This window comes from Copadichromis virginalis, linkage group LG16 (genome assembly GCF_057382275.1).
Source record: "Copadichromis virginalis isolate Kocher_CV1m ecotype Utaka linkage group LG16, C_Virginalis_male_GT1.1, whole genome shotgun sequence".
NCBI classification, from domain to species: domain Eukaryota; kingdom Metazoa; phylum Chordata; class Actinopteri; order Cichliformes; family Cichlidae; genus Copadichromis; species Copadichromis virginalis.
In genome coordinates this window covers 27,730,940-27,743,796 of record NC_140633.1, presented here as the reverse complement: position 1 = coordinate 27,743,796, position 12,857 = coordinate 27,730,940, and the positions used below count along the sequence as shown (strand labels likewise).

Sequence of the window (12,857 nt, the reverse complement as noted above, 5' to 3'; positions counted from 1 at the left end):
TTCTTGTTCAATAAGCGACTGCATAACTATGATGGAAGGAGGAAAGGGGTGGGCCAAGTGAAAAGGAAAAAATCAGCAGTAAAGCTCATACATATATACACACTGGCACTGTAATGGAATATTAATGTAAAACTTAGTAACTAAAGGGTGGTGAGGTTCATAAAGTTAAGGAAAAGTTTCTAGAAAGTTATCTGGTTGGCCACATTCCAATATTTGAAGTAAAAAAAAAGTAAAAATGTAATAACATGCATGCTCAGTATTGCAAACTTGAAAGAATTAAGCAAGGGTATAATACTGCCAATGCTGCACAAGCCTATAAATTATTCAAAACAGGAAATGTTTAGGAAAGCTTAATCTTGACTTTTCATTCTAAAGGAGAAATATTTACCCTATTCCTTTCTAACAAATCGTTAAAAAAATCTTGCCATCCTGAGCTTCAGTTTCAAACCAAAAGAAAAACTGTACTGTTTTACATTCTGTGCAGAGTTGGTAAAAAACAAACAAACAAAAAAACTGAGAAGCAAATGGAAGACTTCCACTTCATAATTGCCTCCACTCCAGTGGTGAAACAGATTGTGAATGCTGCAGCTTAGTTACACCACAGGCTCTCTGAGTCAGGAGGAAGACCCAACTGAGTATTCATGACAATGGACTCTACCGCAATGCCAAAAAGAATAAGAACATAGTGAAATCTAAAGCTGTCCTTTACTTCTTATTCTGAATCAGAACCCTGTCTACAATTCGAACTACATAAAACGTTGTTGTTTTTGTGCATTTGGTGATTGTTTGCTCTTTATCACATTTGCCAAAAATCTGATAAAGTAAAACTGATAAGTTTGTCAGGTCTGTGTGGAATTCAATTCTTCTCCTTGCATGCATCCAATATTACAGATGGAGACAAAAATGAAGTACTTTGCTGCTCAAAGACACATAAATTCTTGGATGACATGGTGCGTTGCTTAGATACACATTGGTTGCTAACAAGCATGCTAAGCCTGGACTGTTGACACCCCCACAGTCACAAGGAGACATCAGGGAGATACTGTCGCACAACTAGTCGGATTCCAGTGAGTTCTAAAATGTCTCCATCTAATGATTATTTACATTATTTAAGCTCACACAGAAGGAAAATGGTAGGGTTTGAGTACCATCCTTTTATCCAAAGCACTGTTCTAATGTTTAATGTCATATCAGGCTGGTAAATTACATAAATCTTCCATTAACACAACAGCAATCATCCAGCAACCATCCAGTTTCATCCTCAGGTCTGTTTCACTGGGTGATGACTAAGTCCATTAACAGTCAGTGGTGACCTGTTGCCCTGCACCAGCAGAGAAATAGTTGATTAGAAAATAGCCCACCAATAAGGTCAGAACGGGGAAGAGTAAAAACAGCATATTATGCAACAATGTCACGTCCTGTCTGTTGCTATAACAACCAGCGGCGGTACAAGGACCCCGCAAATGGGACAGGGAGCTCGTCTCCAAGGGAATGTGCATTTTAAGAGCCAATCAGTGATGGTTTCTTTGAGGCTCCTGGCAACAGAAAGTCCCGACCTTTGACCCTATTCAGCTCCTCTTTAGAATTCACCAACATAGTAGGACATCCTCTGAACCGAATGCTAGATCAACAGGAGTGTATTATGGCCTCAACAGCCATTTCCTTGAAGCTCCATATGAGAACATGTTTACCTCTGGTACTGACATAGATCGAGAGGTGATGTAATATCCTGTCTACTGATCACTCTGTTCACAGGAACTACTTCAACAACCATAATTATGAATGGATATAAAATACTGCTTGGATATTCAGTGTACCCATGGGACAAATTCTTATGACTTCAGCTTTTCACCCTGAGCCTCAGGCCAATGTAACTGAGTTTGTCCAGTGCTTTTGTTTACTACAGAGAATAGTATGGGGTTTCTCTGTATCATTGTAGGGTCTTTACCTTACAATATAAAGCTCCTCGAGGCAACTGTTGTTGTTGCCCTAATACATCAGCAATAAAGCTGACACATGTGGCAGATGTTATGTATCACTTAGAATTGTGTTAATTTTTTTAGGATAATGGAGAAAAACAAAAAAAAAATGAGGCTATAGATCAGACAGATCATAATACTGCACAGAGAGGTTTTGCATGTAAAGTCTAGAGAGAAACCAAACAAACCTTTTTAGACACAGGATCTGTGACATCGATTTTATCCGAGTTCATTAAGTGAGTTCATTTTTTACTTCAGTGTACCTCACATGTGCTCATTCAAGCACATTATGGCGGCGGATCTTGTGTAATTTGGCATACTTTTGCATTTTCTCTCACTGTTTCCCTTCCAGGGCACACTGTGCCAAGCTTTGCCAAGTTTTCAGCTAACAGCTCTTTCAGAATCATCTTGTTGGTGCACAAATGCTATTTTCTGCCTGTCAAATCGTGTTATCTTTGGCATTCAATAAAATAAATGGGAACAAATTATGGTTTGGTAACAGGCGGCTAGTAACAAGGTGTCTAAAGGTACAATTTAAAATAGATTCTTTGCTAAGTTTTCTGTGTAGACAAAACACAGGTTCATCCCTTTACTGAGGTGCGTTTTTTATTGCTTGAATGATTTCTAAGGTCAGTGCTCAGAGGTATATAAAAAAAAGTCCACGAATTGACTGAGAATTAGTGAAAAAGCAATGTCCAAAGATAAACTTTGAGAGACTTTTGACAGAAAGCCTGGGGAACTCTTGCTCAAGACAACTTTAAAATGACAAGAAAGTTTCTCCCTAGTAGCAAAATATAATTACTTTTTGCACAACACTTTAATGCGCAGGTTTTCTTATTACAACATGGAGAAACAAATGTTTGTTCAGTCTAAAAAAAATCTGTTTCTTTGTGGTGACCTAAGTTACTCACATTGCACGACAGTTAAACATAAGAGCCAGCTCAATCTAAATGTTTAGCTGTTAAGCTTAAAAGAAAGCTTCTGTTTAAAAAAGGAGCCCTAAATCAAACCAGAGAACCCCTTGACACAATACACATGATGATTTGCTCCACTATATCCTTGCTTGCATTCCTCTGTCAGACTGAAAATAACAGGCCAATAATGTTAGGACACATATCAAAACCGCTGGCAGCGTAATAACCTTTCTGCTTGTTGATGTGCTCCCTGCTGGAGTTCTGCTACTGTTCCTCTTTCCTCCAAATGAGATGATAGTCTAAGGTCACAGATCAAATCTGAACACTGCTGGCACTGTAATAAGTGTTTTATGATTTGTTCTGCTACATGCCAGCTTGTATCTCTGGCCCCAAAACTGTGCAAGCTTTTTACAGTGAGGTGTGACTTCACTTCTGTGAGTGCGTTGACTTTTCTGTTCTCAAGATCTTTGATGCAGAAACAATATACACGCTTTAAAAGACACATTTTATATAAAAAATCTCAAGCAAAAATATTTCACACCTGTACATTATCACGTCAAAAACAAAAACAAAGTATATAAGTACAGTAAATATTGTAAAACCCGTATTGTGTAGAAATTCAGAGGAATTGCATAGTTTGTTTCAGCCTCTGCCGCTGACATGAGAGTGTGTGAGTGTTTGCAAGTGTAAAGCTGTTTCTCCCTAAACCTGCTGCTAGATAAATTATATTTTCTAATCTTCTGTAGATATGGGCAAACTGACAGGGAGAAAAAGATGAAGGGTTTGAAATAGTTTGTGTCTGTGTGTGTTTCTAGTTTTGTGTGTATATGCGCGTCGGCATGAATATTTCAGAGGCCCCTAACTGAGCGCTGGCGACGGAGCATCACCAGAACGAGGACACGCTGCTCTTCAGGGTTGGAGATTGCAAAGGCCGGACAGAGAAAGAGAGAGGGAGGGGGGAAATTACAAAGAGAAAGAGCGCAACATAAAACAGCAAGGCCACACAGACACACACACACACACCGAATTTCAAGAACAAGAATATGTTTGGAGGCGGGAACAACTGTGAAATTCATCCTATTATCACGTGTTTATGGGAGACTTCAGTGTTAAAAAGGAAAACAGTGGATATAACTTAAAGAAGAAGAAAGAAACAAATCTAGACTTTCCAACAACACATCCAGCCTATGCCGAGGAAATATAGCAAACAACATGTATGGTTAAGAATGGAGAATAAGGGATTCACGCTGGCAAAATGCAAAGAATATTTACAAAACAATAATGAGCAAATATGTTTTGCATTATGCTCATTAATATTAGAAAAACAGCCCCTTTTTACATCCAGGCAGACAAGTTTTTGTTTCATTTGTCGAGGGTTTAAAATATTTACCTCTGAGATCTTTGACTCAACTCCAAAAAACCACTGCTGTCATTACTCTGCATAATAAAAAGACCACACTGTGAAAATGTTCACTTTAAAAAAGAAATTCTAGAAAACTCTTGACAGTGTGTTGCAAAAAGGCTGTCGAGAGTACAAAGGAACAACCTGTTTCTGTAAAGTGATGATACTGTTAAATTTTTTAAAATGTTGCTTTCTGGTGTTACAGCTCAGACGTGCATCGACTGGTATTGTGCTTGACAGCAAAAATCTTCAAATGCAAAATGTAGATTTGATAAGAGGGGCGGGTACCTGAATTTCGACTTTATACTTCATATTTATTTTGTGTAATAATATGTTGGGCATATTTACATATTACAGCTATTTTGTGATATATTGTATTATTTAATGTGGTACTTTAACTTCTTTGGACCACATAATTTCCTCTGGGAATCATAAAGTATTCTGATTTTGATTCTAATGACTCTGGTGCTAAAAATCACAGCTAACCAAACTTAATGTGCCTTTAAAATGTGAAACATTGCTGCGTGAGTGTTTACATGCATAATTGTCCTCCGTAACCCTGATTTACTGACTGGTTAATGTTGTGCGTGTCGCCTGTGCAGTCAAACCTTTTGTTTCAGAAGGTTTACCTGCAGGTGTGTTACAGTAAATGGGAATGACGCTCAGTGAGCTGCAGTTCAGTAGGATAAAGCGGGATGAAGATTTAGTCTGGTTAGTTCACGGTAAACCTTCCTAACAATACTAGAGGTATTACTGACATATCAAGCTTGCTCCCTGGTGAGGTTGACAAGATACTACAGAGGATCACTGGACAGTGGAGAAAGTAGATGGTGAACATTTCAGATGTTGATAAGGTCAAATATTGATGGACTTTTACATTATTATTGAAGGTTAAACTGGTATAGTTGTTTTACTGGCATATTGGAGAACTCAAAGGAAACACTTCTTGATCTATCACTCATAGAGCCATGGGTACATTAATTACGTCTCAAAACATAACAATCTTTGTTTACAGGCTGACGTAAATTGATTAAAAACCATCTGCTTAATTCTTTGTGTCTTCCTCATGCAATCACAATATCTCTGACCCATCAGGGAATAAACAGAGGGTCTCCATGGGTGTCCTGTTGTGTCTGGCACAGGGGTGTTGGATAATTTGAGTCTGTAGGTTGGTTGGGTGGGGCCTCCATGGATCACGGTTATTACGTGATCCGACTGAAATCTGTGAGTCCGGAAGCCTGACCAGTGCTTGAGGCTCTTTGCTGAGTTCCTCGAGTTGTTCCTGAACAGGTTTTGCATTGTGGCTGTCGTGCTGGTGGAGGGATCAGACGCTGTCATTGCCACAATGCAACAGTGTTTAGGTGGGTGGCAAATGTCAAAAATATTATCCACATGAATGCCATGAAAGAAAGCTTCCCAGCAGAATGCTGCACTGTAACAGTGTTATTCACTCCACTTGTCAATGGTTTTAATGTGGGTGAATATTTGTATATTTGCACACACCTAGGTAAGACTTTCAAGCTGTCTGCTTTTCTTTTCATCTCATATTTCTGTCCCACTATTTAAGATATTTTGATTCAGGAAAACAGCCACGTAATGGTTACTATTTATCTGCGTTGTCACACTTCTGTTCTGTTTTTAGTGAAAAGAGAAAGGGACAGCGTTCGTGTGCATGTGACAGGATGACTGTTTCCATCTAGTCCATCTGTCACCAAAAAGACTACTACTGTGCATGTGTGTATGTGCGTTTGTGTGTGTGTGTCTATGTGTGCGAGGAATCTGGCTAGCTTGTGAAAGACATGTAGCATTATGCTCCAGTCTAACACCTGCTCTCATTAAAGAGTGCTGTGGAAAAAAAGAGACACTGAAATTACTGTTATTTAGCTCACCTCTGACATGAAAGGTAAAATTATTGCTGTTCAACCATTATGAAAGCATAGTGGTCTTTATTTCAATAAGGAGGTTAGCAGCAATGTGACAGCTTTGTCAGCGCCGTCTTTAAAGAAAAGGCAGTACGTGTGCGTTGGTGACCTTTGTCATGCAGAGCTGGGCGTTACACTGTGATTATAAGGTATGACAATGATGTGCCAATTGCACTAGTTCCTACAGTGGTAATGACAAAGTGCTGAGCTGCTCTTTGATATCACCAGGACATTTCTCAATGGCTTGAGGGTTGCTGTAGCCTGCTAGGAACAGCTAACTTGACCACTGATAACACAGCATAATCCGCACATCAGATGACACTATCTCCCACCAGCATTACTGCCACTTGCATCTATCTGCATATCGGCAATGCGCACAACATCTGCCTGATTTTCGACAGAAAACAGTTAGAAAAGTTGCCCAAAGTTAATAGATAAGGAATGGGGGAGTATAGAGGGAAAATGAAAAGAGAAAGGCACTTGGCTCAGCAGCTAAAAGCGGCTAAAACCAGCCACAATCAGAGTCAAAGAGTCAAAAACACTCCACGGACACATTTCATGCATACATGCATGCCCATTTAAAATTGTATGTACAAAGTGCGTGTGAATGTGTGAAGTTCTTTGAACCTTTAGACATGTTCAGTGCTTGAATATAGTCATTAGATTATTTGACCTAATCTTTTATTTTTATTCTTTTATCATAGGACAGACACTTTGTGTGTTTTCACCACATTTGGTGTGTTGTTGATGATAGTTGGTGAGACCTGAATTTCAATTTCAAAGACTTTCTCTGGCATATCCGTAGTGGCCACGAGTGGCCTGGGATAAATCAAATCAAATCAAATCAAATCACTTTTATTGTCACATCACATGTGCAGGCACACTGGCACAGCACATGCGAGTGAAATTCTTGTGTGCGAGCCCCACAAGCAACAGAGATGTGCAAACACAACAACACAAACGAGCAAAATACAAGAATGGCCAACCTGAAACTAATAAATAAATAAATAAATATAAAACTGATCTCATGAGCTGTTGCTTCATTTCACTCCTTAACAGAAATCACAACCACTGCAGCTCAAATGTCTGAATATTTATCGATGATCGAGCTCTCTCTCTCTCCGTATATACATATATATATATGGACCTCAGAGAGGTCTAATTTATTTCCATCCATCAATCCATTTACGTTTAAACTACATCATGGACAACATGCTTAGCTAAAAAAATTCAATTTACAAAGCTTAAAAATGTCTCATTACCATAGTATATATGGCAAATCAGGAAGTAAAATGTTGTTCTAAATGAACAGTCATAACAAGGTACAGTGCATTGTTATTGCTAGAAGAAATTAATGACACAATTTCCTATTTACTTCTGTTCTAGCGAAAACAAAACTCAAGGCTATTTCAATGCCAATTTGAGTTGCATCATTTTACTATTAAACTTTTTTGTAACAAAAACAAGGATTTAAATAGCTTTCATTGCTTGCTTATCTTCCTCGCCTTCACCCAGATCTCCCCTTTTCTCATTCATTTCCTTTGCCCCTTTTTTTATATTTGATTGTTTTTTTTTTTCTAAAGTACACGCAGAAATAAAAAAAAAAACAGTGTTGGCTGGGATTATTTGGTTGCTGAGGTTTAAATGCATTAGAGTGATCTGTATGTGAGCTGTGAAGCATTCTCCTCACACTCCTGCTTTCTCCCTTTGAGCTACAAGTCTATTGAAATGTCTGAGTGACCTATAAACCCCTAAAACACAAAGGCAACAAAATGCGTTCTTCATTTTAGATGTAATATCATGGTTTCTACCCAACCAGTATACCATCTATCTACTTTGGACCTTGCACGTGTACCACAGGCAGCCTTACAGCATTTAAAGTGAAGCGATCTTAGGAGTGAGCGTGCATTTATATTACTTATGTTGTGTGCACATAAATCTGTTGTGGGGACCTCCTCCCTTTGGCGACAAAGAGAAAGTCCCTGTAAAGTTAATCATTAAGTGTGTGCGTGCGCATGTCTGAAGCATGTGTATGTGTTTGGTGTCTCGGTGTGTCTGTGTGCTAGCGGCCTCAGCATTGATCTCTGTGTAAGCCTTGGTCATCGCTTGTGGCCTGAAGGTGAGGTGACAGGGGAGTAAAGAGGCTTTCATCAGATTACAGCTCATTCTCTGTCTTTCACCATCTCTCTTTCCAGCATCATTTGTCTTACTGCTGCTTTCAACTACTTTGCTCCTTCTCTCTCTCTTTCTCTCCTGCTGAACACAAGACCTACTTTAAGCCACAGCGTTAAAATTCCTCTTCAATCCCTCACGGATTCATTTGTCTTTGCCCAAATGTCCCAAATGAGCTGATGTATGACTACATATCACAATGCACGCTAACAATCCACAAAATGGAGAATTTGCAGTGCATTGCCTTTTCACATATATTTATGCAAACTCTTAGTCTTCTAAGAGTCCATCAGGTCAACTCGTTTGACTCTCAGTGTTTAACTGCAAAATATAGACATTTCCATTGTAAATGTAGTCTTAAAATACTGGGTTATGAGATGAAACCAGAAAGCTATTGATACCAAAATCCTTGTCCCTTCCTTACATATTAAGATTAAAAGTTAAGATATCTGTTTATAGCAACTGACAAACAGCATTTTTCCTGTTTACACATCAGTTAGACATTGAGTGACATTTGCATAAACAGCCATATTATAGGTTACTTAACAAAGTCCAAACACCAATTTCCTTTGAGTTTTGATTTGTCTTAGTCTGCCAATTGATGATGGGCATACAGTGCATTTATCTTAAGTTAATTGTTGAAAACAGCTGCCAACAGTTGCAAAGTGGCTGCCGAGATTGGCAAGACTGAACCGAAACAGTAACAATGTGCCAAAGCAATTTACAAGAAAACACTGCAGAGCCAGGTGATCATTCACAAAAAGCCCCTTTTTCATTGCTGATACAAAACCCAAGTGACAATATCCACTATATACATACAGACATTGTGAATAAATGCATTTAATTTATTTCCATGACTGAAAACTAGTGTGGTGATGTGAGCACACAACTGTAGTCTGTGGCACACAGTTTCTCTGTAGAAAGCCTTGTCTTCTATCTCTCCCTGATTCTATTAGCTGGGCTCCTCACACTTCAGTCTCTCTGTAGACCCGTCCTGAATAACTGCATTCAGTTGCAGCACTACTCTCCCTTTACTCTGTTTGGCACCATTTACATTGATAACACCATGTGTGACAAATGTCCAACGGCCTCACACATTCTGTGACCAGATTTGAATTTTTAAAAAAATATAAGCTCTGGTCTAATACACATACAGTTCTGAATGATGTGCATCTGCATGGACATATATACACAGTTTTTGAAATTCTGTGTGCAGCTACGACATAAATAGTAGCAGATACAGAGACATGTCTACTTAGATGGTATTAGAAGACCCTTCCAGCTACAAACCAACATGACAGCCAACACACACACACACACACACACACACACACACACACACACACACACACACACACACACACACACACACACAATGCCACACTGCCTGGGGGCCTTTACATGTTCTGAGTCAGATCTGGTTGGAAATAAAGGCTCTCAACCTGACAATGGCAGCATTATACAGATGGCACATTGGTCTCCATTAATTTTTTTTCATTAAGTGCTCATATCATTTAAATGGTACCCACACTGTGCACTGGTGAGCTGAATGACTCAAATACACATGTGGTGATTACTTTGAAGCAGCATGTGGAAACACAGCAGTGGCGTGCATTAATGGGATTAGGACTGACTTTAACCTTTCTCTTCCGTCTGCACTTACACTCCTTATCCTGGCTCTTTTAACTCTCCGCCTCTTTCTTTGTTTGCACCATCTCTTTCTTCCTGAAATCACTTGTTCTTATTTCACTGCAGTTTGACAGACAGCATCCTTCTTCACTCTTTCCTCGTTAGCTGAATGGCTGAGGCTGCCTGTTGCAGGCTAGCGCTGTCAGACTGAGGGGTCCCTGCAGACTTTTTGTGCTCAGTTTTGAATTTGAGACTTCTTGGCTCATGCTGCACTTACATAATCTGTTGTCAAAGCCGGGTACATAGAGTGCACGGTAACACTGGTAATTCATGAATTATATCTTCTGTATGAATGACAGCCCATATATGGCACTTATCCTCCCCTCAGCGAATTTTATTAGTGCATTTCTAGCTAAGATCTTCCCCAGTGTTGATTACATTTCTGGATGGGGAGGATTTCTTTGTTTGTTTACCTTCCCTGGACTGTTTTTCTTTCAAGAACGGAAATGCACTGGAGTGATAGCGTCATTCAAACTAAAAATCACAGATATTGTGCTATACAAAGAATTTTTTATGTGAATTTTCTCATTTTTACGACCTAATAAGAAAGAAGAAATGAAACAAGGAGAAATAAGTGTCCACTTCTTGATAGACGTCTCGTTTTTTCAGCCTGCCAATTTGGCCAGAGTCCTAAGTCTAAAGACTGGTGGGCTTTTTGTTATGGTTACGTAACTATCGGGAAAGCGCAATATGGGTTGATCATTCAGTGATTAAAGTGGATTCAAATGGACCTATTGAAGGTATGTGTTTGATTCCCATTGCAGATGGCACAGTTTTGAGTCCCCAGTTTCCTCTTGCCTCTTTGCCATTGCCCCATTATTTAAAACACAGACCAAAGCGGTCCTTTCATGACACTATGATTGAAATCTGATGTCAAGAGCCGACATTATTCCAAACATCAAAGAAGAGCAGATTGAAGTGTAAATAACACCCACTGACCATTGTAACTATGGTGCATAGCATTGGTGCATTTAGAGAAAGTGGATCTGACTGAAAATTGCTGTCAGATCCACATAAAAGAGGGCCATCAGAGAGTCAATGTTAACTGCATTTATTCTGCTTGAAATTTTTCTTATACTGTGTAATGCTGTGTTGGAAGACCTACAGGTGCACTGGTGAAGCAGCTCTGTTACCAGACTTGTTGAATCCTGAGCTGAATACAAATGTATGATTGGTAAAACAGAACTCCAGCAAACAGCTCGAGTGCTGAATCCTTGAGCTGTTTGTTTCTCAGAACACGCCTCAAGTTCACCTGTAGTAAGGCAAAAGTTCAGCCATGGAAATGAATCAGAGAGTCTTATTAAAAGACTTAACAGCCACCAAGGCAAGAAACTCAATGAGCTGACACCAGTACACTCTTCAATGCAACATAGCAAACAGTCACTACAGAGCAGCTTCTTAACACCCCCTCCCATAGTATCCCTTCACAGCAATTCCAGATTGTGTAGTCCTGTATTCAAACACTGCACAACCTTCAAATCCATCATTTTATCTCAAGGGACCTACAGTGGATGTGCTTTTAGCTTTTCTATTAGCATGCACATTGTAATTTTTCATGCTTGGAAAAGGCCACAATGTTCCTTATAAGCTGTAATTCTAGAGCAGCCAAACTTCAACATAATCACACTCTATTTTACATCCCCTGCAACTCCCGCTCTAGCATTTCACTATTACAGTTCTTGCTTTCTTTTGTTTTGTATTTTTCATGTGAAAGTCTGCTTTTCTTCTTTTGTTTATCTCCTCTTGCACCACATTAACAGCTGTGCATACATTCCCCACCACACGTAATTACAACTAAAATATATGGAGAATGAAGCCAATAACTACAGTCTTTATTCTTGAAGTTATTCTGTTTCGATCAGTTTAAAATAATTTCGTCTCTTAATAAACACTCGTTGGAGCTGTGACATTTGCAGAACACAACTAGCGAGTTGCACAGACAACGTGTGCATCTTTAACAAAGGAAATAAAGGCTGAGCACTTATAGGCTGGGTTGTTGCCTATAATTACTTTCCCTTTGCTCTGGCAAACTACTAATTACGAAGATGTTTCATGTGCTATTACTGTACCTCAGGGCAGAGTAAGGTTATGTAGAAATCCAGTAAGAGATCTGCCCCCTATATGTTTTGTTTATAGCTTAAATATTGTTAGATAGTGAGTTTGATTGAAAATAGATAGATAGATAGATAGATAGATAGATAGATAGATAGATAGATAGATAGATAGATAGATAGATAGATAGATAGATAGATAGATAGATAGATAGATAGATAGATAGATAGATAGATAGATAGAATGTGAATGCACGTGACTTCCATCGACCCTTCCGATCAATTGTGCTCCTCGTGTTTACATTCTGTCCAATCCAGTTATGCACACTGCTGTTAAAAACAGAGTTCAAGCTTTCACGTTACTAATTCCCACACATCATGAAGGATTCACATGGCTGTCACTGATATGCGACCTTTGAGTAGCCTCGAAGAGCTCGTGTTTTGTGTAAGAGCACTAAATGTTCCCTTAAGCAGCGGTTTGAATACAATAGAGGGAAAACAATAGCTTGAGCTGAGGGTCCTCCCTGTATCTAATTTTCAAAAGCAATTACACTGATTGGCACAATGCCGTGGGCTACACAATTGGCTGTTGGAACCGCTTTAACATTTGGAAACATGGAGGGTTCTTTAATTACACTATTGGTAAGGTGCTGCATGTTATTTATGTATTTATTCTTATTACTGTTAATCTTGTGGCACTCTGTGGTTCCATAAAAAAATCAATGTGG

General features: G+C 39.1%; 1 protein-coding gene across 1 annotated transcript in view; it reads right to left on the bottom strand.

Annotated features, from left to right (window-relative positions):
* Positions 1–12,857, bottom strand: part of tmem198aa (transmembrane protein 198aa) — a 40,843-nt gene that overhangs the window by 27,449 nt on the left and 537 nt on the right. The gene's annotated exons all lie outside the window — the stretch shown is intronic.